This window comes from Symphalangus syndactylus, chromosome 6 (genome assembly GCF_028878055.3).
Source record: "Symphalangus syndactylus isolate Jambi chromosome 6, NHGRI_mSymSyn1-v2.1_pri, whole genome shotgun sequence".
Taxonomy (NCBI): Eukaryota; Metazoa; Chordata; class Mammalia; order Primates; family Hylobatidae; genus Symphalangus; species Symphalangus syndactylus.
Genome location: NC_072428.2, coordinates 112,861,479 through 112,886,509, shown reverse-complemented (window position 1 = coordinate 112,886,509; position 25,031 = coordinate 112,861,479). Strand labels below are relative to the sequence as shown.

At 38.2% G+C, this 25,031-nt stretch overlaps 1 long non-coding RNA gene across 1 annotated transcript in view; it reads right to left on the bottom strand.

The window, feature by feature from the left end:
- The window catches only part of LOC129484017 (uncharacterized), a 39,866-nt gene that overhangs the window by 9,477 nt on the left and 5,358 nt on the right, over positions 1 to 25,031 (bottom strand). The window contains exon 2 of the long non-coding RNA XR_008658341.1: positions 19,765 to 19,873. This is a non-coding gene — a long non-coding RNA (uncharacterized lncRNA). The remainder of the gene's footprint in view (positions 1 to 19,764; positions 19,874 to 25,031) is intronic.

Genomic DNA, 25,031 nt, shown 5'->3' with positions numbered 1-25,031 from the left:
TCTCTAAGAAGGCAAAATGGGGCTGGTTGTAGGAATTTTGGGGAAATAACTGAAGCCAATTGCTATTGTTACTGCCATTTCCAGGGTAAGAAACTATTCCTCAGGTGATACTGACAGTCAAAGGAAGAAAAACAGGAGAATATGTCATTTTTTCTTCCTCCAGGCCTCCAGTCTTCCTTTAGAATTCACTATTGTGGAAGCCTAACAGGAAGGCAGCTGAAAAAGTGGAAATGTAGTTTACAGAGCCCCAGACCTACTAAGACAAGGCAAAATACAAGAGTGTGTTTGAAACTAAGTGACAATGACTTAAAAACAAGCACATATGATAAAAGTAAGTTTTGTTTTACTTCTTAATTTCATGTTTTACACAGTGCAAAAATAATTGCAAAATGAATAAATAATATTGTAGAGAAACCATAGGAACCTCTCCATAGATAAGTTAAATTCAGGGGATGTTTGCTATTTTGGCAGCCTGTGTCATACTAAAAAAAGAGTCTTTTAATTAGCTTTGCTTAGTCCTAAATATAATTAAGTTTGTGAATTTAAAAGGAATTTTATGTTTTGGTTGAAGAAAAAATGAAAAATTAAGTTAGTGCATTTCTTTGTTCAAACATCAAATTTTGATAGTATTTGTAGGTTAACATATTCTATCAATTGAGACGTATCAATTAAACTATTTGATTATCTGATTAAATTCCAAAATAAACATACAATAACACTTAAATAGTATCAGGTTTGTAGCTGTGTGTGGAGTTCTTGCTACAACAGCAGGCCTTGCTACAGTAGGTAGCAGTAGGCGGAGTCACCACCAAAACATCTAAATGAAAAAAACAAATGAATTTCAAGAATTATACTTCTAAGAATGTTCCATGCTCTGATAGGAAGAACATAAACTCCAGTGTTGTTGGGTAGGATGTTCTGTAAATGTCTGCTAGGTCCATTTAATCTGAAGTCCAATTTAAGTTTAGGGGTTTTTTTTTGTTGATTTTCAGTCTCCAGGATCTGTCTAGTGCTATGAATGGGGTGTTGAAGTCCCCTACTATTATGCTGGGTCACAAAGCAAGTCTCAATAAATTTTTACCAACTGAAATAATACCAAGTAGCTTTTCAAACAAGCAGAATAAAACCAGAAATAAATCAAGAAGAATTCTCAAAACTAAAAATACATGGAAATTAAACAACAGGCTTCTGAAAAATCTTTGGGTCAATGAAGAAATTAAGATGGAAATTTTTTAAATGTTTGAAATGAATAGAAATGGAAACAACATATCAAAACCTCTGGGGCACAGAAAAAGCAGTGCTAAGAGGGAGAAATTTATAGTGCTAAATGCCTACCTCAAAAAATAAAAATCACAAACCAATAACATAATGTCACACCTCAAGGAACTAGAAAAGCAAGAACAAACTAAACCCAAAGCTAGCAGAAGAAAAGAAATAACAAAAATCACAGCAGAACTAAATGAAATTGAGACCAAAAAAAGAAGAAAAAATAGATTGTTAGATGCAGTGGTTGACGCCTGTAATCCCAGCTCTTTGGGAGGCCAAGGTGAGAGGACTGTTGGAGCCCAGGAGTTTGAGACCAGCCTGGGCAACATAGGGAGACCCTGTCTCCACAAAAAAAATTAAAAAAAAAATAGCCACGTATGGTGGTCCATGCCTATAATCCTAGCTACTCAGGAGGCTGAGGTGGGAGGATTACTTGAGCCCAGGAGGTCAAGGCTGCAGTGAGCCTTGATTGCACCACTGCACTACAGCCTAGATGACAGAGCAAGATCCCGTCTCAAAAAAGAAAAGAAAAGGATCAGCAAAACAAAAAGTTTGTACATTAAAAATATAAACAAAATTGATACACCACTAGCTAGACTAACCAATATAAGATCCAAAAAATATAAGAAATTAAAAAGGAGACATTACAACTGATATCACAGAAATACAGAAGATCACCAGAGACTATTATGAACAACTCTACACTCACAAACTAGAAAACCTAGAGAAAAATGGATAAATTCCTGGAAACATACAACGTCCCAAGATTGAGCCAGGAAAAAACAGAAATCCCGAATAGACCAATAACAAATAGTGAAATTCAATCAACAATTTAAAAATCTTTCAATAAATAAAACCCAGGATCACATAGATGCACAGCCAAATTCCACCAAATGTACAAAGAAAAACTGGTATCAATCCTCTTCATACTGTTTCAAAAAATTGAGGAGGAGGGAATCCTTTCTAACTCATTCTACAAAGCCAGTATTGCCTGGACACCAAAGCCAGACAAGGACACAACAGAAAAAGAAAACTACAGACGAATATCCCTGACAAACATAGATGCAAACATGCTCAACAAAATATTAAAATAGTAGAAAACCAAATCCTATGGCATATAAAAAAAAAACCATAATTAAGTAGATTTCATTCCAAGGATGCAAATATGGTTCAACATATGAAAATCAATAAATAGTATTCATCACATAAACAGAATTGAAGAATATGAAAATCAATAAATAGGATTCATCACATAAGCAGAATTGAAGAAAATATACATATACATATATATATACATAATCATCTCAATAGATGCAGAAAAAGCATTTTATAAAATCCAACATCCCTTCATGATAAAAGCCCTCAACAAACTAGGCATCAAAGAAACATGCATCAAAATAATAAAGGCCATATATGACACACCTACAGGCAACATTATACTGAGTGAAGAAAAGTTGAAAGTAGTTCCCCTGAGAATTAGAACAAGAGAAGAATGCCCACTTTCACCACTCCTATTCAACATAGTGCTCGAAGTCGTAGCCAGAGCAATGAGGCAAGAGAAAGAAATAAGGTATCCAAATTGGAAAAGAGTAAGTTATTTCTGTTTGTTGATGATATGATCTTTTATCTTTAAAACCCTAAAGACTCCTCCAAAAATTACTTATATTTGATAAATGAATTAAGTAGAGTTTCAGGATACAAAATTAACATATGAAAATTAGGAGCATTTCTTTTCTTTTTCTTTTCTTTTTTTTTTTTTTTTTTTTTTTTTTTTAGACGGGGTCTCAGTCTCACTCTGTCACCCAGGATAGAGTACAGGGTGCAATTACAGATTACTGCAGCCTTGACTTCCTGGGCTCAAGCGATACTCCACCTCAGCCTTTTGAGTAGCTAGGACAACAGTCATACACCACTATGCCCAGCTAATTTTTTTTTTTTTTTTGTAGAGACTAGGTCTCCCTATGTTGCCCAGGTGGGTCTCAAACTCCTGAGCTCAAGTGATCCTCCCATGCTGGCCTCCAAAAGTGCTGGAATTATAGACATAAGCCACTGTGCCCAGCCAATAATAGCATTTCTAAACACCAATAACAATCAAGCTTAGAACCAAATCAAGAACCCAATCTTATTTATAGTAGTTATAGAGAAATAAAATAAAATACCTAAGAATATATTTAACCAAGACAGTAAAAGATCTCTACAAGGAAAACTGTAAAACACTGACAAAAGAAATTAGAGAAGATACAAATGGAAAAACATCCATGTTCATGGTGGGAAAAATCAATATTCTTAAGATGACCATACTACCCAAAGCAATCTACAGATTCAGTATAGTTTCTATCAAAATATCAATGTCATTTTTCACAGAATCAGAGAAAACTATCCTACGGTACCAAAAAAGAGCCAAAATAGTCAAAGCAATTCTAAGCAAAAAGAACAAATCTGGAGGCATCACATTATCTGACTTCAAATCACACTACAGGTCTACAGTAACCAAAACAGCATGGTACTGGTATAAAATTAGACACATAGACCAATGGAACAGAAAAGAACATCCCAAAATAAAGCCAGATATCTACAACAAACTGATCTTTAACAAAGTCGACAAAAAACAAAAACTGGGGAAATGACACTCTTTTCCATAAACGGTGCTGGAACTATGAATTGCCATATGCAAAAAATAAAAATAAAAATAAAACTAGACATCTATCTCTCATCATATGCAAAAAATCAACCTAAGATGGATTAAACACTTAAATGTAAGACATGAACTACAAAAAATGCTAGAATAAACTAGGGAAAACTCTTCTGGCCATTGGCCTAGGCAAAGAATTCATGACTAAGACTTCAAAAGCACAAGTAACAGAAATAAAAATGGACAAATGGGACTTAATTAAACTAAAAAGCCTCTGCATAGCAACAGAAATAATAAACAGAATGAATAGACAATCTGAAGAATAGGAGACTGTAATTGTAAACCATGCATCCCTCAAAGGACTAATATCCAGACTCTACAAGGAACTCAAACAACACAACTACAAATAATAAATAACCTTATTAAAATTTGGGCAAAGGACATGAGTAAACATTTTCCAAAAGAAGACACACAAATGACCAATAAGCACATGAAAAAATGCTCAACATCACTAATCATCAGAAAAATGCAAATTAAAACAATGAGATCATCTAACACCAGTCAGAATGGCTATTATTAAATAGTCAAAAATAGATGTTGGCAAGGGTATGGAGAAAAGGGAACACTTTATAGCAGCATGATTTATAGTCCTTTGGGTATATACCCAGTAATGGGATGGCTGGGTCAAATGGTATTTCTAGTTCTAGATCCCTGAGGAATCGCCACACTGACTTCCACAATGGTTGAACTAGTTTACAGTCCCACCAACAGTGTAAAAGTGTTCCTGTTTCTCCACATCCTCTCCAGCACCTGTTGTTTCCTGATTTTTTAATGATGGCCATTCTAACTGGTGTGAGATGGTATCTCACTGTGGTTTTGATTTGCATTTCTCTGATGGCCAGTGATGAGGAGCATTTCTTCATGTGTTTTTTGGCTGCATAAATGTCTTCTTTTGAGAAGTGTCTGTTCATGTCCTCTGCCCACTTTTTGATGGGGTTGTTTTTTTCTTGTAAATTTGTTTGAGTTCATTGTAGATTCTGGATATTAGCCCTTTGTCAGATGAGTAGGTTGCAAAAATTTTCTCCATTGTGTAGGTTCCCTGTTCACTCTGATGATAGTTTCTTTTGCTGTGCAGAAGCTCTTTAGTTTAATGAGATCCCATTTGTTGATTTTGGCTTTTGTTGCCATTGCTTTTGGTGTTTTAGACATGAAGTCCTTGCCCACGCCTATGTCCTGAATGGTATTGCCTAGGTTTTCTTGTAGGATTTTAATGGTTTTAGGTCTAACATATAAGTCTTTAATCCATCTTGAATTAATTTTTGTATAAGGTGTAAGGAAGGGATCCAGTTTCAGCTTTCTACATATGGCTAGCCAGTTTTCCCAGCACCATTTATTAAATAGGGAATCCTTTCCCCATTTCTTGTTTTTGTCAGGTTTGTCAAAGATCAGATAGTTGTAGCTATGCGGCATCATTTCTGAGGGCTCTGTTCTGTTCCATTGATCTATGTCTCTGTTGTGGTACCAGTACCATGCTGTTTTGGTTACTGTAGCCTTGTAGTATAGTTTAAAGTCAGGTAGCGTGATGCCTCCTATAAATCATGCTGCTATAAAGACACATGCACACGTATGTTTATTGCGGCACTATTCACAATAGCAAAGAGTTGGAACCAACCCAAATGTCCAACAACGATAGACTGGATTAAGAAAATGTGGCACATATACACCATGGAATACTATGCAGCCATAAAAAATGATGAGTTCGTGTCCTTTGTAGGGACATGGATGAAACTGGAAAACATCATTCTCAGTAAACTATCGCAAGGACAAAAAACCAAACACCGCATGTTCTCACTCATAGGTGGGAATTGAACAATGAGAACTCATGGACACAGGAAGGGGAACATCACGCTCCGGGGACTGTTGTGGGGTGGGGGGAGGGGGGAGGGACAGCATTAGGAGATACACCTAATGCTAAATGACGAGTTAATGGGTGCAGGAAATCAACATGGCACATGGATATATATGTAACAAACCTGCACATTGTGCACATGTACCCTAAAACCCTAAAGTATAATAAAAAAATAAAAAAATAAAAAAAAAAAAGAAAAGGGAACACTTATATACTGTTGGTGAGAATGTAAATCGGTATAACCTCTATAGAAATCAGTATGGATATTTCTCAAAGAACTAGAAATAGAATTACAATTTGATATGGCAATTCCATTACCAAGTTTTTACCCAAAGAAAAATAAATCATTATATCAAAAAAATACTTGCACTTGTATGTTTATTACAGCACTATTCATAATAGCAAAGATATGAAACCAACCTAAATGTTCATCAGTGGATGATTGCATAAATAAAATGTAGCATAAATACACAATAGAATACTATTCAGCCAGGAAAAAAAAGGAATGAAATCATCTTTTGCAGCAACATGGATGGAACTGGAGGCCATTATATTAAGTTAAATAATTCAGAAAGAGAAAGTCAAATACCACCTTTTTCTCATAAGTGGGAGCTAAGTAACATGTACACATGGACATTAAGTGTGGAATAATAGACATTGGAGACTCAAAAGGGTTGGAAGGTGGAAGTTGGTGAGAAATGAGAAACAACTGAATGGGTACAATGTATATTTTTCAGGTTATGGCTACACTAAGAGCCCAGACTTCACCGCTGCAATATATCCAAGTAACAAAACTGCACTTGTACCTCTTAAATTTATACAAATACAAATACAAATAATATAACATATTTTAAGAACACCGTTGAATCCGTGAAGACCGTTTGATTTAAAATACCAGAATAAAAATCTCCCTTCCTTGGTAAGCTGACAGTCACTAGATATTTTCTCCCACAAAGACATTTGCCAATTCTGGGAATGAGTTGCAGATTGTTTGCAAAAATGGTCATGATAATGCATCCCATTCATGTATGCATGCCCTTGGCAATGTGACATTGGCACTTCTTCCATCAAGAGGAAGAATCTTTTTCTCCATCCCTTGAATAAGGGCTGGCTTTTGTGAGTTGTTTTGAACAATATATGGTGACAGAACTGAAGTTGTGAATTCTGGAGCCTAAGACTCAAGAGGTCTTTTTTTCTTAGAACAAAGACCTGAGACTGTGATGTAACCATGTCTAGTCTATCCTACTAGATTACGATAAGCCAAATAAAGGAGAATGGAGATGCCCAAGTCTAGAATCAACACTATGTACCAAATATGGGAATGAGGGCCCTCTTGGACCATCCAGTCCCAGAGATGGCCATAGCTGCATGAGGATCCCAGGTGAGGCCAGTCAATAAGTCACCTAGCTGATTGGAGCCCAAATTGCTGACCCACAGAATTATGATCAAATAAATAATTGGGATAGGTTGTTAAATAGTAATAGATAACTGATAAAATTGTGTGTGACCTAGGCAGAGGGCTACTGGAAGAAAGAGTAACAAATGAGCTTTTGATGTCTGTGGAAGCTGGCATGATGGATTAGAATCTCAAAGATCCCTAAATATATTCCCATGTTTCCTTATGGGAACTTTTGGAGAGATAGGTGAAACAGGAAGGTCGGGTGTGGCTAAGCCAGACACTTCCAAGAAGCAGAAAGGAAATTCTTACAATTGTCCAGTGCTTAGAAAACAAAGTCTTGCCAGTGGGAGAGAGTTTGTGTCAAACACATGTACAGTATCATACTCAAGATTTTGAAGCTACATAATGTGGAAGGACACAAATTTAAACTTCTGAAAGTCCAAACCTACATTAAGCTTCTGCAAGAAAAACTGCATTTTTCATATGCTTCATATCTGAGGTCACAGAGGACTGCCAGGCTCTTCATCAAAAACCCAGAGGCCCCATGCTCAATAAAACAGATAAATCAGGAGTAAGCTGAGGCTCAATAAAGGGCAACTCAATTCAATCTTTGATTAGATTGAGCCTATCAGTCCCTCACAATTTCTACCTAACAAAACAAAGTACAAAATCTCCCTTGGAAAAATAATATCAGCTGTAACACTGTAATTATTTTCTACACACTGTCTAACATGAAATAAAGAATATCAAGACTTGCAAAGAGTCAGAACAACAGGACCAATAATAAAGAGGACATAGCAGAGAACAGAGGCAGACCAACAGGTAATCCAGATATTGAAGTTAGTAAATGACAATTTTAAAATAATTATTTTAAATAAAACATTCTGTAAAATGGACAAAAAGTTGGAAATTTTCCAAAAGAAAATTGAAATTTATAAAAATAATTAATAGAAAAATCTAGGATAACAAAACATAATATCTACCATTAAGAATTTACAGAATGTGCATAACCATAAACTGGACACAGCAAAAAGGTACCACAGGACAACAGAAAATATCTAATCAGAAACACAAAGAAAAAAGAATGGAAATAATAAAATGCATTTATAATAAACATATGGGAGGCACATTGTCTAAATCTGGGTAACTGGAGAGCCAGAAGGAAAAAAAGAGGATAGAAATTAGGTAACATTTAAAGATAATGGCTGAAAATTGGCAGGGCGCGGTGGCTCACGCCTGTAATCCCCGCACTTTGGGAAGCTGAAGGGGAGGGTGGATCATCTGAGGTCAGGAGTTCAAGACTAGCCTGGCCAACATGGCGAAACCCCTTTTCTACTAAAAATACAAAAAATAGCCAGGCATGGTGATGGGCGCCTGTAATCCCAGCTACTCAGGAGGCTGAGGCAGAAGAATCGCTTGAACCCGGGAGTCAGAGTTTGCAGTGAGTTGAGATCTTGCCCTTGCACTCCAGCCTTGGCAACAGAGTGAGACTCCATCTCAGAAAAAAAAAAAAAAAAAAAAAAGAAGAAAGGCTGAAAATCTTACAAAAACTAATGAATGATGTGAGTCCACAGATTAAAGATGCTTTGCAAAACCTTCACAGGATATTACAAAGAAAACCACACACAAGCACATAATAATCAAACTGCTAAAAACCAAAGATAAGAGGAAAATGTACACACAGGTAGAGAAAGATTATGTATTTATTTCAGAGAAACAATAAGAATGATGATTGACTTCTCAACAGAATTGCAGAAAGCCAGAAGACAACAGAATGCCATCTTTTTCAACTTACAAAAGAAAAAACAAATTTGTAAAACATAAGTGACCCTTTTAAAACTGGAAAAAAAATGAATATCTAAAATTAGAAACTTGTTTAAAAATTTCACAGCAGACTAGATACAATGTAAATTATTATTAGTCAATCTGAAAATTGAACAAAAAATCCCCATATAACCTAAAGAACAAATAAATAACATAATGGAAAACACAGAAAAGTGTACAAGAAGCATTGGGAAACAGTTAAAGGCATAAGATATGTATAATCAAATTTCCTGTAGGAATGGAGATGGAAAAAGAGACAGAAACAGTATTTGTAGATCTAATAAGAATTCCCCAAAATAGACAAAAGAAAGTAACTCACAGATTCAAAAATCTCTGTAAGGTCCAAGCAGAATAAATACAAAGAAGAATTCATTTAGGCATGACAGAAAAAGAAAAAAGAAAAAGAGAAAATTTGAAAAGCAACTAGAAGGAAAAGGCACACTACATTTACAAATATCACAATATGGTGGCAAGTGCCTATAGTCCCAGCTATTCTAGAGGGTGAAGTTGGAAGATTGCTTTTATCTAGGCGGTCGAAGCTACAGTGGGCCATGATTGCATCACTGCACTCCAGCCTGGGTAACAGAACAAGACCTGTCTCGAAAACAAACAAACAAAAAAAGGTATAACACTAAGACTGACAATATACAGAAGACTGACAAAGACAGAAGCCAAATTACAATGGAACATAATCTTTAAAGCTTGGGGAATAGAAGAGGATGGCCAAAGTAGAATTTGATATGCAGCAAAAATACTTTTCAAAGATTAAAACAAAATAATCCAGACTTCATTACAAACCTACAATAAAATAAATAGTTATTTAGATAGAAGAAATATTATTCTAGAGAGAAAAAAACTAGAGGAAGGCATAAAGGATAACACTAGTGGAAACTGGGGGATAGGGCATAAATAGAAATTAGTCCTTTGTAAAATAATATTAGTAATGTCACTGGGGTTTTAAATACATGTAGAATTTAAATTTATGTCAACAATGATTCTAAAAGCATCATTATAAAAATTATCAATATTAGAAATAAAAGAGCCCTACCAGAACCGAAAACATAAAACAACATTAGAAAAATTTTACATTAATGAATTTGACAACTTAGAAGCAATTAACAAATTCCTTGGAAAATACAATACACCAAAATTAGTACAAGGAAAAATATAAATAAATACTCCTAAATCTGTTGAAGAAATTAATCAATTATGTTTTAAAGAACAAAGAAAATTATTTTGCCCAAAAGCTTCACTAGTGAAAATTTTCAAATATTTAGGGAAGAAAATACCAATGTTAGGTAAACTCTTTCCCAAGAATTACAGAAGTGGATATTTCCCATTTTATTTTAAACAAACATGAATATTACAAGAAAGAAAAATTACAGTTCACCATCTCTTGTAAATATATACATGTACGCAAAGATTCTTTTAAATTTTATCAAATTAAGTATAGCAACATATTAAAAGGATAATGAATGCATTGTTACTAACTAGGGTTTATCTCCAGAATGCAGGGTTGCGTAGTCATGCAAAATCAATCAGTATAATTTGCTATATTAACATAAAGGAGAAAAAGACATATGATTGTAATAAATGTGAGAAGAAGTGTTTGGTGAAATTCAACACCTACTCATGATTTTAAAACAAAAATTATTAGCATACTGGGACCAGAAAGGAACATGCTTGCTCTTACACTGTTGTTTGTGAAAAATCCATAGCTAACATTATACTAAATAATGAATGAGTAAATATTTTCACCCTGAAGTCAGGAACAAAACTCTCACAATTTCTATTCAACACTATATTAGACGCCCTACTGTGTCCGGAATTGATGGGTTCTTGGTCTCACTGACTTCGAGAATGAAGCCACGGACCCTCGCAGTGAGTGTTACAGCTCTTAAGGTGGTGCGTCTGGAGTTGTTCGTTCCTTCTGATGTTTGGATGTGTTCGGAGTTTCTTCCTTCTGGTGGGTTTGTGGTCTCGCTGGCTTCAGGAGTGAAGCTGCAGACCTTTGCGGTGAGTGTTACAGCTCATAAAAGCAGTGTGGACCCAAAAAGTGAGCAGTAGCAAGATTTATTGCAAAGAGTGAAAGAACAAAGCTTCCACAGTGTGGAAGGGGACCCGGCTGGGTTGCCACTGCTGGCTCGGGCAGCCAGCTTTTATTCTTTTATCTGGCCCCACCCACATCCTGCTGATTGGTAGAGCTGAGTGGTCTGTTTTGACAGGGCACTGATTGGTGCATTTACAATCCCTGAGCTAGACAAAAAGGTTCTCCATGTCCCCATCAGATCAGTTAGATACAGAGTATGGACACAAAGGTTCTCTAAGGCCCCATCAGAGCAGCTAGATACAGAGTGTTGATTGGTGCACTCACAAACCTCGAGCTAGACGCAGGGTGCTGATTGGTGTGTTCACAAACCCTGAGCTAGATACAGAGTGCCGACTGGTGTATTTACAATCCTTGAGCTAGACATAAAGGTTCTCCAAGGCCCCACCAGAGCAGCTAGATACAGAGTGTCAATTGGTGCATTCACAAACCTCGAGCTAGACACAAGGTGCTGATTGGTGTGTTCACAAACCCTGAGCTAGATACAGAGTGCCGATTGGTGTATTTACAATCATTGAGCTAGACATAAAGGTTCTCCAAGGCCCCACCAGAGCAGCTAGATACAGAGTGTGAACTGGTGCATTCACAGATCCTGAGCTAGACACAGGGTGCTGATTGGTGTGTTTACAAACCTTGATCTAGATACAGAATGCTGATTGGTGTATTTACAATCCCTGAGCTAGACATAAAGGTTTTCCAAGGCCCCACCAGAGTAGCTAGATACAGAGTGTCGATTGGTGCACTCACAGACCCTGAGCTAGACACAGGGTGCTGACTGGTGTATTTACAATCCCTGAGCTAGACATAAAGGCTCTCCACATCTCCACCAGACTCAGGAGCCCAGCTGGCTTCACCCAGTGGATCCTGCACTGGGGCTGCAGGTGGAGCTGCCTGCCAGTCCTGCGCCGTGCGCTCACACTCCTCAGCCCTTGGGTGGTCGATGGGACTGGGCGCCGTGGAGCAGAGGGTGGCGCTGGTTGGGGAGGCTCAGGCCGCACAGGAGCCCATGGAGGGGGTCGGAGGCTCAGGCATGGCGGGCTGCAGGTCCTGAGCCCTGCCCCAGGGGAAGGCAGCTAAGGCCTGGTGAGAAATCGAGTGCAGCGCCGGTGGGCTGGCACTGCTGGGGGACCCAGTACACCCTCCGCAGCCACTGGCCTGGGTGCTAAGCCCCTCATTGCCCCGGGCTGCTCTGAGTGCAGGGCCCGCCAAGCCCATGCCCACCCGGAACTCCAGCTGGCCCGCAAGCGCCACGCGCAGCCTCGGTTCCTGCTCGTGCCTCTCCCTCCACACCTCCCTGCCAGCTGAGGGAGCCGGCTCCCGCCTTGGCCAGCCCAGAAAGGGGCTCACACAGTGCAGCAGTGGGCTGAGTGCCGCCAAAGTGGGAGCCCAGGCAGAGGAGGCGCCGAGAGCAAGCGAGGGCTGTGAGGACTGCCAGCACACTGTCACCTCTCACTACCATGTGTAATAAAGCAAGAAAAAGAAATAATAGGTAAAAAGATTAGAAAGAAGTAAGCAAACTGTTTAGTTGCAAATATCATGGATGTGTACATATTTTGAAATCCAGAAAAGTATACCAGAAAACTAAAATCAATAAATGAGTTTGTCAATGGTGCAGGATTAACAAGGTTAATATAAAATATCAATTGTTTTTCTGTATGCCAGCAATGAATAATTGCACTGGAGGGGTGGAAATGGCCTGTGGTCCTGTCTTCAGAACCTCTGGTGGTGCAGAAGGGGCCCTGGCCATGGTGGGCAGGGGCAGGGTGATGCCCAGGCTCCTAATGGATTGCTTAGGTGAGAGTGACTTTGGCTATGCTGCAGTCTTCCTCCTGGGTGGGCAGGGTTGCTGCCAGTAACTGGGGTTTCAGCCACGTGGCAGCAGCAGCCTGCAGCCATGGCAGATGTGGGTGAGGTAGGCTTTCCTTAGGACACCCTGAAAATGCACAGCCACCCTGCTGCTGGGAGGATGGGGGTCGCTGCCAGTGGCTCTGGCTTTGGCCCTGGGAATAGCAGCCTGCAGGGACAGTGGCTACTAGTAGCTCTCCTGAGTGACAGTGGCTCTACTGAGGATGTCAGCGGGGCTCCAGGAATGTGGAGATGCAGGAGCTGTTGAACCTCAGGGGAGGATGCAGTCTGGTGGGGACTGGACTTTCAAAATGGCTCTGTGCTAACTGGGAGTTAGGGAGATACTCAGTGTGATCTCCCTCTCTTGAGCAATGCTCTTGTGCTGTTTTCAGGCAACTCCCTAAATCAGTCTCAGGGGCCCAGAGGGTGGAGGGGCTCTCTTGCACCTAGCAATGCAGGATTCCACCCTGGGAATCCGGACCCCTGGAAGATCTCTCACTTACCTTTTTTCCACAATGGGGACCCTCTCTAGGCTCCCAGACAATCCTGGCCCAGTAAGCTACCTCATTTCCCTCTCCTTCCTTGCTTCAGGTGTTTTCTGTCACTTCTCTGTTAAATTCCAGTGTTCTCTTTTAGATGATGTATTAGATGTATGATTATGTACTCACTGTTTGGGTTCTTCTTTGTGGAGGAAGCAAATGATGGCTGGCCCTCTAGTCAGCCATCTTAAGGTCTCTGGATTTGTGTTGTTATGTTTTATTGTTTTATTAATTAATATTTTTGATTCATGGTTAGTTGACTCCACAGATTTGGAACTCACAAATACAGATAGCCAATTGTGCTTTAAATCCCATCTGCATTTCTCCAAATAAGTAAAAAAGACCATAGTTGGTATTTATTATTTCTTTCCTTCATTATCTATTCAATGTTGCCTTTGCCCTTAGCCACCAACTCAGCTGATCAAGGTTTTTTTGACAGGCAAGGAGAACCAAATTTTATTCCTTAATGAAGTGAACCCTTGATGACCCTGCCTAAATGGATTTGCTTTAGTATGCCATTAACTCTAGTGAACATGATAGTACCAGAGGGCACTAGGGGATCACCAGGTTTCAGCTATACTCATCTCAGCCCTTACTGTTTATTTTGCTATGATGTACTCTGAAAATGCCTTCTGCTGCTTTTTATAACCTTAAGAAGGAACCAAAAATACATATATGAACACAAAATTGTCTTTAGACAACATAAATAATATGACTTCCCTATCGATACATTGCTATTTTTCAAAAATGTGTAGATGCACTTCTGATTAATAACATGCAGTTTTGTTCTCACATATAAGTAGGCTAAATACTAGGTACATGAAATAATAGACATTGTAGACTCCAAAAAGTGGGAAGATAAGAGTGGGGTGAGGGATGAAAAATTACCTATTGGGTACAATGCACACTATCTGGGTGATGAGTACACTAAGAGCCCAGACTTCTTTACTGTGCAATATACCCATGTAACAAAAATGCACTTGTATCCCCTAAATCTACAACAATAAAAAAAGTTTAAAGCAGTTTATTTTCTTATTACACTCATTTAACAATTATTTATTAAGTGCACACATGTGACATGTGTTATGGTGTTCCAGCAGTATATGTACACAAGACTTTTCATGATCCAGCCTAGGAACCCTTTTCAACAGTTTGCTGTTTTCAAATGTGCCATTCTTGTCTAAGTTCACATCTCCCACCATGAGGTAAAAGCAGCAACTCTTTATTATTCACAGGGCCATGTCTCTTTAGAATTTATTACATTGAAACAATATAGATTTTCATGCCTCTGCAATCTCCTAATACCTCTTATTAGCGATGGTTATATGATTACCTATGACACTGTGTTACTCATTTAGCTATCCCTGAATACAGGCTCCCAACAATTTTCTTAAATATTGTTATTGTGGTTCACTGATAATGACCACAAATGCAGGTATTAACCACAACATGTGGGGAAATATGAACAATAATTTCCTTTCTGATCATGTTAAATTTACTATTCAGGATTTTATAGTTGTATGTTTATATAAACATATAACAACATATCTTACAACGATTTCTTCTTTTGAACCCATTAAGCTGTAATTGCTTCATTCCTAGAAAACTTTATCTTTTGATACTGACCTCATTTTTACCTTTCATAAATCAACAGTGGGGAAAGATACGTAAAGGGACCTTGGACAGAGTGAGAAGAATGTTCCTATCTTCACAAGGACTGTCCATCTTTCATCTCACATGGCCTAAGATTGACCCCCATGAGTACGACCTCACCACATTGATCAGGGGCAAAAAAGACATCAGCTGAAGGGACCTGTGTAAGTTGCAAAGAAATAGCCTTGGAAGACCTCAGGGGAGACAGATGTAGCCACCTGCAGAGGACAGCCTAACACATGGTACAGAGCCCTAAGGAGGAATTGAGTGACTTCCCCGAGTGCCAGTGGCAGGGTTTGGGGGGCGGGGAAGGGGGGGGCGGAAAGGAGGGTACATTAAAGAATGCCTACCATCACTCTTACTACCCTTAGGTGCAATAGACCAGAGACAGTACCACATCAGCACACAAATGGGTGAGAGGCAACACATGGGCACAGATATGCAGCTCAAGAAAGAGCAGTGGACTGTCAGTAGCCCAGACCCCTGCACTTGTTCTCTGTCCAAAATGAAGCCCAAATCAGCACATCAGCACTATTCTGTCATCAATCTAATCTTAAGGGGTCTTATGAAAGAAACACTGCATCAGGTGGTAAGAATGACTTGCTCACAAAGGCACCTTCCTGTAGCCAGCACCTGGCTACAGGACCATAGTGTGAATTTGGAGCTTCTCAGGGCATCTGGTAGATGTGGGGCAGAGGATTGTGAAGCATACCAAAGAAAAACAGGAAATGGCGCACAAAAATCCCTGTCCAGACTCGGAGCATACCACCCAGATACCACTACAAGCTCCAACTAATTACAGACAACACAGGGGCACTTAGAAAATGTCAAGAAAGGCCCGGCGCAGTGGCTCACACCTGTAATCCCAGTACTTTGAGAGGCCAAGGCAGGCGGATCACAAGGTTAGGAGATCGAGACCATCCTGGCTAACACAGTGAAACCCCATCTCTACTAAAAATACAAAAAATTAGCCGGGCGTGGTGGTGGACGCCTGTAGTCTCAGCTACTCGGGAATCTGAGGCAGGAGAATGGCGTGAACCCGGGAGGCAGAGCTTGCAGTCAACCAAGATCGCGCCACTGCCGTCCAGCCTGGGCAAAAGAGTGAGACTCTGTCTCCAAAAAAAAAAAAAAAAAGATAACGTCAAGAAAGGCAGTCCAAAATGTGGCCTCGTGAGGTTAAGGGCCCAGCACAGGGGCCCTCCTTGCCTAGATCTAGGAGAAGCATGCTCCTGGAGTCCTGCGATCCAACCTTTGGTCTTTATCAGAACCCAGCAACAAGTGAGAAGCTTTTTCTTAAAAGAAAGATATTTTCTTTCCAAAGACAACATAAAATATGCTGTTTGTTTTACAGCAAAATAGTTGTAAAAAGGTAGAGGCTTGTGCATTATTTTCTTATGCCATAGGTCTCATGAGTTTGCCAAAGTCAGTTTAAATGCCAGTGCATCTGCTGGGTCATGTGTGTTGAGGGACAGTAATTTGCACTCCATTTGCAACCAGCTAAAGAGACGTTTTGCTCCACATCCCACTCAAAGCAGAAGTCTTATGGGATATCTGCTAAAGATGTTAGAGTAACTTACTCAAATAAGATACCAATGGTTTCCAAACCTCAAAGAGGTTCACTAAGCATTGTGCCACGTTCTTAACAGTAAGGAAAGCAAATTACAGCAACTTTTAACTTTGGAGGGGCTATTTCAACTTATTTTAGATTACTGGACACCAGGAACTTCATTGAGGTTGCAGGCTACTGTACTTTTACAGGCTTTGTTTCCTATTCCCTGCATGCATGTGTGTATCCATGATATCTGCAAGATCTGATACCTGCTCTGATGATGTCAGCAATATAGTGGCCTAGTATGCTCTCTTGTAGGATGATGAGATGATTGAGGTCCTTGTGGATTAAACTGCAGCTTAAATCAAGGGAGTCAATATTGTTTTTATGTAGGATAACAATGTTATGTTGCTATCCTTGCTAGATAAAAGCAAACTTCTTTTGATATTCTCTCTTTGTTGGACATAGAAAGCAACTGTTGCCAGCTAAATTGCTTCACAATAGGCTTTGTTGATTTGGTCACATAAAGAGAATATATCTACAACATCAGCTGTATTTGAAGTCATCACCTGATGAAATTTACAATTATATTCTACCATTCTCTAAGACCCTGCTGTTTTCTAAACAAACCAAATAGGGAAATTGAATGGAGATATGATAGGAATCACCATCCCTGCATATTTCAACTTTTAGATGGTAGAACTAATCTTTGCAGTTCTCCTAGAATAAGTTTGATTTTGGATTCAAATTGGTAAGGGGAAGGAGTTCCAGAGGCTTCTATTTGGCCCTTCCTCTAATAGTCATAATAGTCATGACTTCGTGTGCTAGGCAGCCAACACAGCAATTCTACCAGGTGTTAAGTATATCTATTTGAAATACACACACATACATCCATACACACATGGAAGCACTTAGAAAAAAATACAGGATATTTTCGGGAACCACTGGGCCCACTGTGAGACAGTCTTAAACCAAAATTCCTTTTATCACCCTGTGGCCTGGTTGAGAAAGACATTCTGGGTCCCCAAGAATTGGAACTGGCTCATTGTTAGTATCTAATAACCTCTCCCAACAAAGTTTATGTGTTTCTCTTTCTCAATGCATACATTTATTTTTCTTTTAGTAAATGTTATTGATTCCTTTGGAGTGGGCTGGGGGAATTTTCTGGTACATGTTTATAACGTTATTTTGCCTATACTTCAGTGAAGTTCCTGGTGTCCAGTAATCTAAAATAAGTTGAAATAGCCCCTCCAAAGTTAAAAGTTGCTGTAATTTGCTTTCCTTACTGTTAAGAACGTGGCACAATGCTTAGTGAACCTCTTTGAGGTTTGGAAACCATTGGTATCTTATTTGAGTAAGTGTTTTAGGTCTATGAAATGCATTAAGTCTGTGAACTACCTTGAATCTAGTAATAAAATGAGGGACAAGGCTGGGACTGGGGTGAGGCAAGTGACATGCCTAGAGCACGAAATTTCACTCTGGTTCGTGCGAGTGCTGTTACTGCATCAAAACTTGTATCTTGGCCGGGCGCGGTGGCTCACGCTTGTAATCCCAGCACTTTGGGAGGCCAAGGCGGGCGGATCACGAGGTCAGGAGATCGAGACCACGGTGAAACCCCGTCTCTACTAAAAAATACAAAAAATTAGCCGGGCGTGGTGGCGGGCGCCTGTAGTCCCAGCTACTCGGAGAGGCTGAGGCAGGAGAATGGCGTGAACCCGGGAGGCGGAGCTTGCAGTGAGCCGAGATTGCGCCACTGCACTCCAGCCTGGGCGACAGAGCGAGACTCCGTCTCAAAAAAAAAAAAAAAAAAAAAAAAAAAAACAAAAAAACTTGTATCTTAGATGATTTTCTTGCCTCATCCTATTCCCAGCTTTTCAAGGTTGGTTGAAAAGAATGGTTGCTGTGGTCTGAATGTGTCCGTGAAAAATTCATATGTTGAAATCCTAACCACCAAGGTGATGGTTTTACAATATGGGGTATTTAGGAGGTGATTAGGCTATAAGGGCAGAGCCCTTATGAATGAAATTACTTTCCTTATAATAAGGCCTCAGCAAGACCCTCACCCTTTTTGCTACGTGAAGACACAGCAACAAAACATCACTTATGAACTAGAAAACGGGCCCTCACCAGGCACCAAATCTGCCAGTGCCATGTTCTTAGACTTTCCACCCTTCAGAACTGTAAGAAACAAATTGTTCTTGTTTATAAGCCACCTAGTCTACGATATTTTGTTATAGCAGTCTAAATGGACTGAGACGATGATTCTTTTGTTATTTTTTTAAATTCAAGTCTTTTTTTGACAGACCTAGAGTGTTGTTTTTGTTGTTATATAGTTCAAATGAAATGTTAATAGATTGCCCATATGGTTTAGTCTTAAAGATCTCATCATCAATAAACCCTATATGTCAGATAATGTTGATTATCTTCACAAGTATTGTCTTAGATTGGAAAAATGCCAGGTCATTTTCAGGTATGATCCTATAACCGTCACAGAAGAGACTTGCTGAGGCTATAAATTCAAATCAAATTACAGGCCAAGCGTGGTGCCTCATGCCTGTGATCCCAGCACTTTGGGAGGCTGAGGTAGGCATATCACTTGAGGTCAGGAGTTAGAGACTGGTCTGGCCAAAATGATGAAACCCTATCTCTATATAAAAAAAAAAAAAAAAAACAAATTTGGCAGATATGCTCACTTGTACCCAGGAGACGGAGGCTGCAGTGAGCTGAGATCATGCCACTGCACTCCAGCCTGGGCAACAGAGCAAGACCGCATCTAAAAAAAAAAAAAAAAGAAATTACAATCTTAATAGGCTTTAGGATCTGATTTTTCTGCTGCACCAATTAAATTAGAAGAAATCCTTTTAGAGCGGTTATAGAAAAATCCCTCATACTTTGGCCAAACCTTAAACAAAAACTTAACATGTGACTTTGTTGTTTTCTTTTTTTCATTTTATTTCTCCACTACAGTTAGAAGCAGCCTTACATTCTCTCCACCCTTTATAATAGTCAATGGGCACAGACTCTTCTGTCTGCAATCTTACCTTCAGTAGGCACTTTTCTGTTGAGCACAGATAGTACTATAAGTAACTCTTCATAACAGAAGGTCATGAACTTCTGGAGCCTCTTCATGGTCACTGGGTCCTCGTTACCCTAAAATTTAACCAAGTAAGATAAACAGTCTCAACTTCACTTCCTTGAGGGTCCATTTCCTGCAGTCACTTCTGGTACCAGTAAATGTATCAGTCAGGGCCCTCAGTCATAAACAACACAATCTACTATCATGCGTCTAAGCAAAAAATCGAAAGATGTAAGCTAATTTCACAGACTCTCTGGAGGGGCCAGGGAGCCACACCCTGAAATCACACAGCTAGAAACAAATGCCCATTCACGCTGTGCAGGCTGCTCTAGTCTTGGTACATGTGAAGCTCAGGAAGCGATGCTCAAAGCTCCCCAAGTACCACACCATAGAATAAAACATAATTCCCCTACATCTGGCCATTTCCTCACATTATCCACATATATACATCTAACTGCAGAATCTAGTCAAAATCAACACCTTTTTGCAAGGGAGTCTGAGATTAAGAGTTTTCTGTTTTCTATCTTGGGAAAACAACTCATGATGGATGGAAGCTATCAAAATGGAAGGAGAGTATTTTAAGAAGTTGGGCAATCATTGCCTTTTAAGGCTACTATACACTATAGCCCAGGGAAAGCTGCCTTTCATCTCCTTAGTCTGAGAAAAAGCTCACACTTAAAGGCTTATTCTGAAATTAACTCTCGTTTCAGTAGTGAAAATATGCTAAATATCCTACTTATCATTGAATTATTTTGGAAATGGCATTGTTAATCTTGTTTGCTTTTTAGATACACGTATAAAGTAGGAGAGAAGCTGGCATATAAGGGCAAAAGTTTTATACATATATAATGAATAGCATAAAATAAGTACATATTTATTTGGAGAGATTTAGGTCTCAGTCGTTTTCTGATTTAAGGCTTAAAATTCCCAGTTTAAGTATACAAATGGTATTCAACTTGTGTTGTTTCCCTAATTAACTAAGAACTTTTGTACATGTTTAAGCCATTATTATTAAAAAGTGTTTGCAAAATGGTCAAGATTATAATATTGCTGAATTATATAAAAGTCCTTTTCAGGTTGAGCTAACATTTTACTTTAGCACAAAAAAGAGATATTTTAGAACATGTAAAATAATATTTTTAGTTTTTCTCATTTTGTTACCAAATTTCAAACCTTACATGGAAGTTATGATAGTATAGTTGACACCCTATATTTCTGTGATTAGAGATGTATATATATATATATATATATATATATATATATATATAAGGTGCTAGGCATGCTGAGTCTGAGCTTTGTCTAAATGTTATGCAGAAATTTGTAGAGTTAAAGATACATAGGTTTAATTCATGCAAGGTAAACAATAAGTGCTCTCTTTTATACAATATGCATTGCATCTGGACCTTAAACATATAAAAATGGTAGTGAAACTTCTGTGAACATGAAGAAATTATTTTAAAAGGCATTTAAATGAAAAAAAGAAGTTGGGCAATCATAACTAACAATTGTCTAGTAGTTTCAGAAGCTAATGATAAAGTAACAGGTCATCCCAACATTATGCACATTTTTTTTATTTTCCAGAGGATATTTCAAACTCTTTTTTGAAGCTAGTTTATCTATCTATCTATCTATCTATCTATCTATCTATCTATCTACCTACATACCTACCTACCTCTGTACATATCTTGTGTACTTCTTAAAAGCAGAAAATATATTTTTCCCTTTTGCGTCTAACATAGTTCCAACAATCACACCTGGCCCATAATAGACTGTCAACACCTGTTTGCAGAAAGAATGAGTGGATGGAACTATGTCAGATTTATCAGACTCATGGCATAAAAGCCATTCTAAAGCATGGGGATTTTTTTTTTCCAAATTATGCCATTTTCTGTACCTCCAATTATCCCCATTACAGTCCTCTGCATTTTTTGGGAAAATTATTTAAAACCGTAAGAGATTTTATTACATTATTGCTTATAATACAGAAACATTAGAGACAACCTAAATGTCCAATAATAATGGACCAGTTTAATATGTTTATGTATATTATCTTAAATAACTTACTACCCTCTAGTTATTAAAAATTGTCGCAGTGTACATCTCCTATTTTAACTGCCAAGAATTTATTCTTCTTTCATTTAATAGTAGCATCCAAATTTTCTTTGGGATATATCCCTGCCAACATTGGACATAACCTTGATGGTGACCACCTTCTCTTGGACCAATGGTAAGCATGTGAGCCAGGCTTGGACAGATGTTCTGGGCATACAATCTGAAAGGCAAGAGCTCTGAAGTTGAAATTTATTCATCCTATCTTGAATAAATTATGCATTGCATTCTTCTCTCTCAGTTCGTGAAGCAAGATGATTCCTAAAACTCTTCTTTATATTTCCTTAAATTTTGCAACTTTCCCTGCATTGTGCACATAAGTTATTTTTCTGTTTAAGATAACTAGAGCTGGTCTTTTGCAAACAAAAACCCTAAATGATAAAATTGGGTTTTAGAAAATGTTTTGTTGACCTGGAGGAAGAGTTACAACAAATTACTCCATGAAAAAAGTAACTTGCAAAGCAATGTAATATATTCAATACAAATTATACATGAATACATGTATATAGAAAACATTATAAATGCATATATTAAAATATAATTAGTTTTTCTAGGAGATGGTGTTATCAATTTTTACTCTTTGTTAATTCTTCTTTTTCAAATATTTTAGAATACCTATATATTACTTTGTCAATCAGAAACATATTTCAAAACAGAAAAAAACTTTCATTCTTGATTTTAAATGTCAATTACTTAATTAAAAAACTTATGAAGAATGCTAAATTAATTTAAGAACCAAAGGAAAGAATAAATCTGAGTTTGTTTACCCAAATAAGAACCTCTAGTTTCAACATAGAGAGACAAGTTGACCATAGCCAGTGTACTTGGTTTGTGACTTAGGCAGGCGTCAGGTAAGTAGGGAAGGTGACTAGCTCTTTTGGAGGATTTAATTCTATTGTTAACTTTGGCCATGGCTGATGAAACTAGAATATTCCTCACAATAGCCCCCTAAATCCTTTCTGTCTCTTCAACTCTTATAGCTTCTCCTTTTTGTATTGCTTCATTACAACTTGTAATAAACCCAATTCAAATCTCCTTAAGCAAAAAAAAAAAGAATGATTTATAAACTTCAGTAATAAAAAAGTTCAAGGACAGAATTAACTTCATACATGGCATTCAAATAATATCTTCAGGAGTCAATCTCCCGATATTCTGTTTTCCTCTGTGTTGGCTTAAAATTTATAAAGGCTCTCTTGGTGATGCCCCTAAAGCTCCAAATCTATGTCATTTCTGATTAACATTTTCTGTAACATAAAAGATATTTTTGTTTTCAACAACTCCAAGTCCCAAACTGAGTCTTCTGGGACAATGAGTCATGTGCTCATCTATGAACAAATCACTGTTGACCAAGGGATTCTGATTGGCCAGGCCAGACTCGCCCACCCATGGGGCCAGAAGGGCATCAGTCTATCCCATCATGTGGAATAAAAGCAGGGGTGGAATGGATGCCCAAGGGCAACATTAGTTCTGTTACCAGAAGGGTAATCCATTCAAAGCAGGCAAAACTAGCAAATATTTACCTCACCATTTCTTTTTAAAATCTATACAAGTATGAAAAGATGAGAGTGAGGATTGAAGTTTTGAAACTTGACAGTTCTTTTCTCTTTGAAGCTCTGTGTACAAAGAAAATGACCACCATGAAAAATGGAATGTCAGGAAATCTGAGCTTTGCTCTTAGCAATACTTTGAAACTCCTTGTGTCCCTTCTTTCCCACCAGGAACTCCCTTGTACTGCACTTGCTTATCTAATTATGTGCTTGCTTAAAAATTCCAGGGGCTAATCTTAAAATAAAACAGGCATGGAGACTCAGCTATGCAATTCTTCCAATCTAGAGATTGCCTCGAGGCTGTTAATCTACGACTAGCCGTTGTCAGCACACACTCCAGGTGGACAATAACTCAAGACAGCCATTGGAACAAGACACACAGATGTTGCACTCTGCCCCACTCCTGCATGTTTCTCACACCAGTTTTCCCTTTTTAAACCCCTTCATTCAGCCTAAACTTTTGAGATGGTTCTTTTGAGGCCTGCGCCTAGCCATCTCCCAAGTGCTAGTATCTGAATAGAATTGTTTTCCTTTCATCGCACCTCAATTCTCCTATTTTGGCTTTTGAACAGTGAGCAGTCAGACCTGAGTTCAGTTACACCATCAGTACCAAAATTCTATCTTTCTTGTTCTTTTAAGATTCTTGATTAGATAAAATCTTTGTTTTTTTTTTTCCCTTTAAGAAAGTGTTATTTCTAATACATCATGCCTTATTTTTAAAAAAATATACACCATGGGAATAAGGTTATTGCTTGATGATCAGGTTTTGAGTAAAAACAAAACTGTAATATCTGATGACAAATATGTAAGGAACATTTTTCTAAAAGCATGAATACATATTTTGATGGGATTGTTTTTCAGATCTGACAGACTAATACATGATTTGGATGCTTTTGCAGGAAAAGGATAATGTGTTAGGAACAAATTAGAGCTCATTATGAAAACATGGTGCACTAATACCAGGTACAGAAATTATGCCATCAGAGTCCAAAGAGTGCCCAGCAAATTATAATTTTCATTTTTCAGTGCTCTCTAAAGAGGATGCTATAGAACCTTTGATAGGAAAATTATAAGAGCTATCCTTTATTGAACACCTGCTATGTGTCAGCTGTTTTGTGTGTTCTTCTTAACACTCTGTTATAAACCATGTTATGGTATTATGTATAGTGACTATAAGGTAAAATACACATATGAGAGAATTAAGGCTCAAAGAGATTAATAACTTACCCAAGCTCACAAATCTGGGAATTAGCAGAGATGGATCTGTTCTCAGGTCTCTTGCATCTTATGAGTGTGTTGTTGTTTTCACTTTGAGACCATTCGTTTTTGTAATCTCCAAAGACAGAGTGCCTCACAATCTTGCCTTGTATTTGGAAAATTGTTCCCTAGAAATATCTTTGGCACATTTGAATTTCAGGGAAATGTATACCAATTGATGGACAGTCTATAATAATGCAGGAGGAGTCACAGCTTTTTTATAAATTGCTATTATGTGGCAGAGAATACAAAACTTTGACCTTAAAACGAGTGAATTGCTCATAAGTGGGAGTTGAACAATGAGAACACATGGACACAA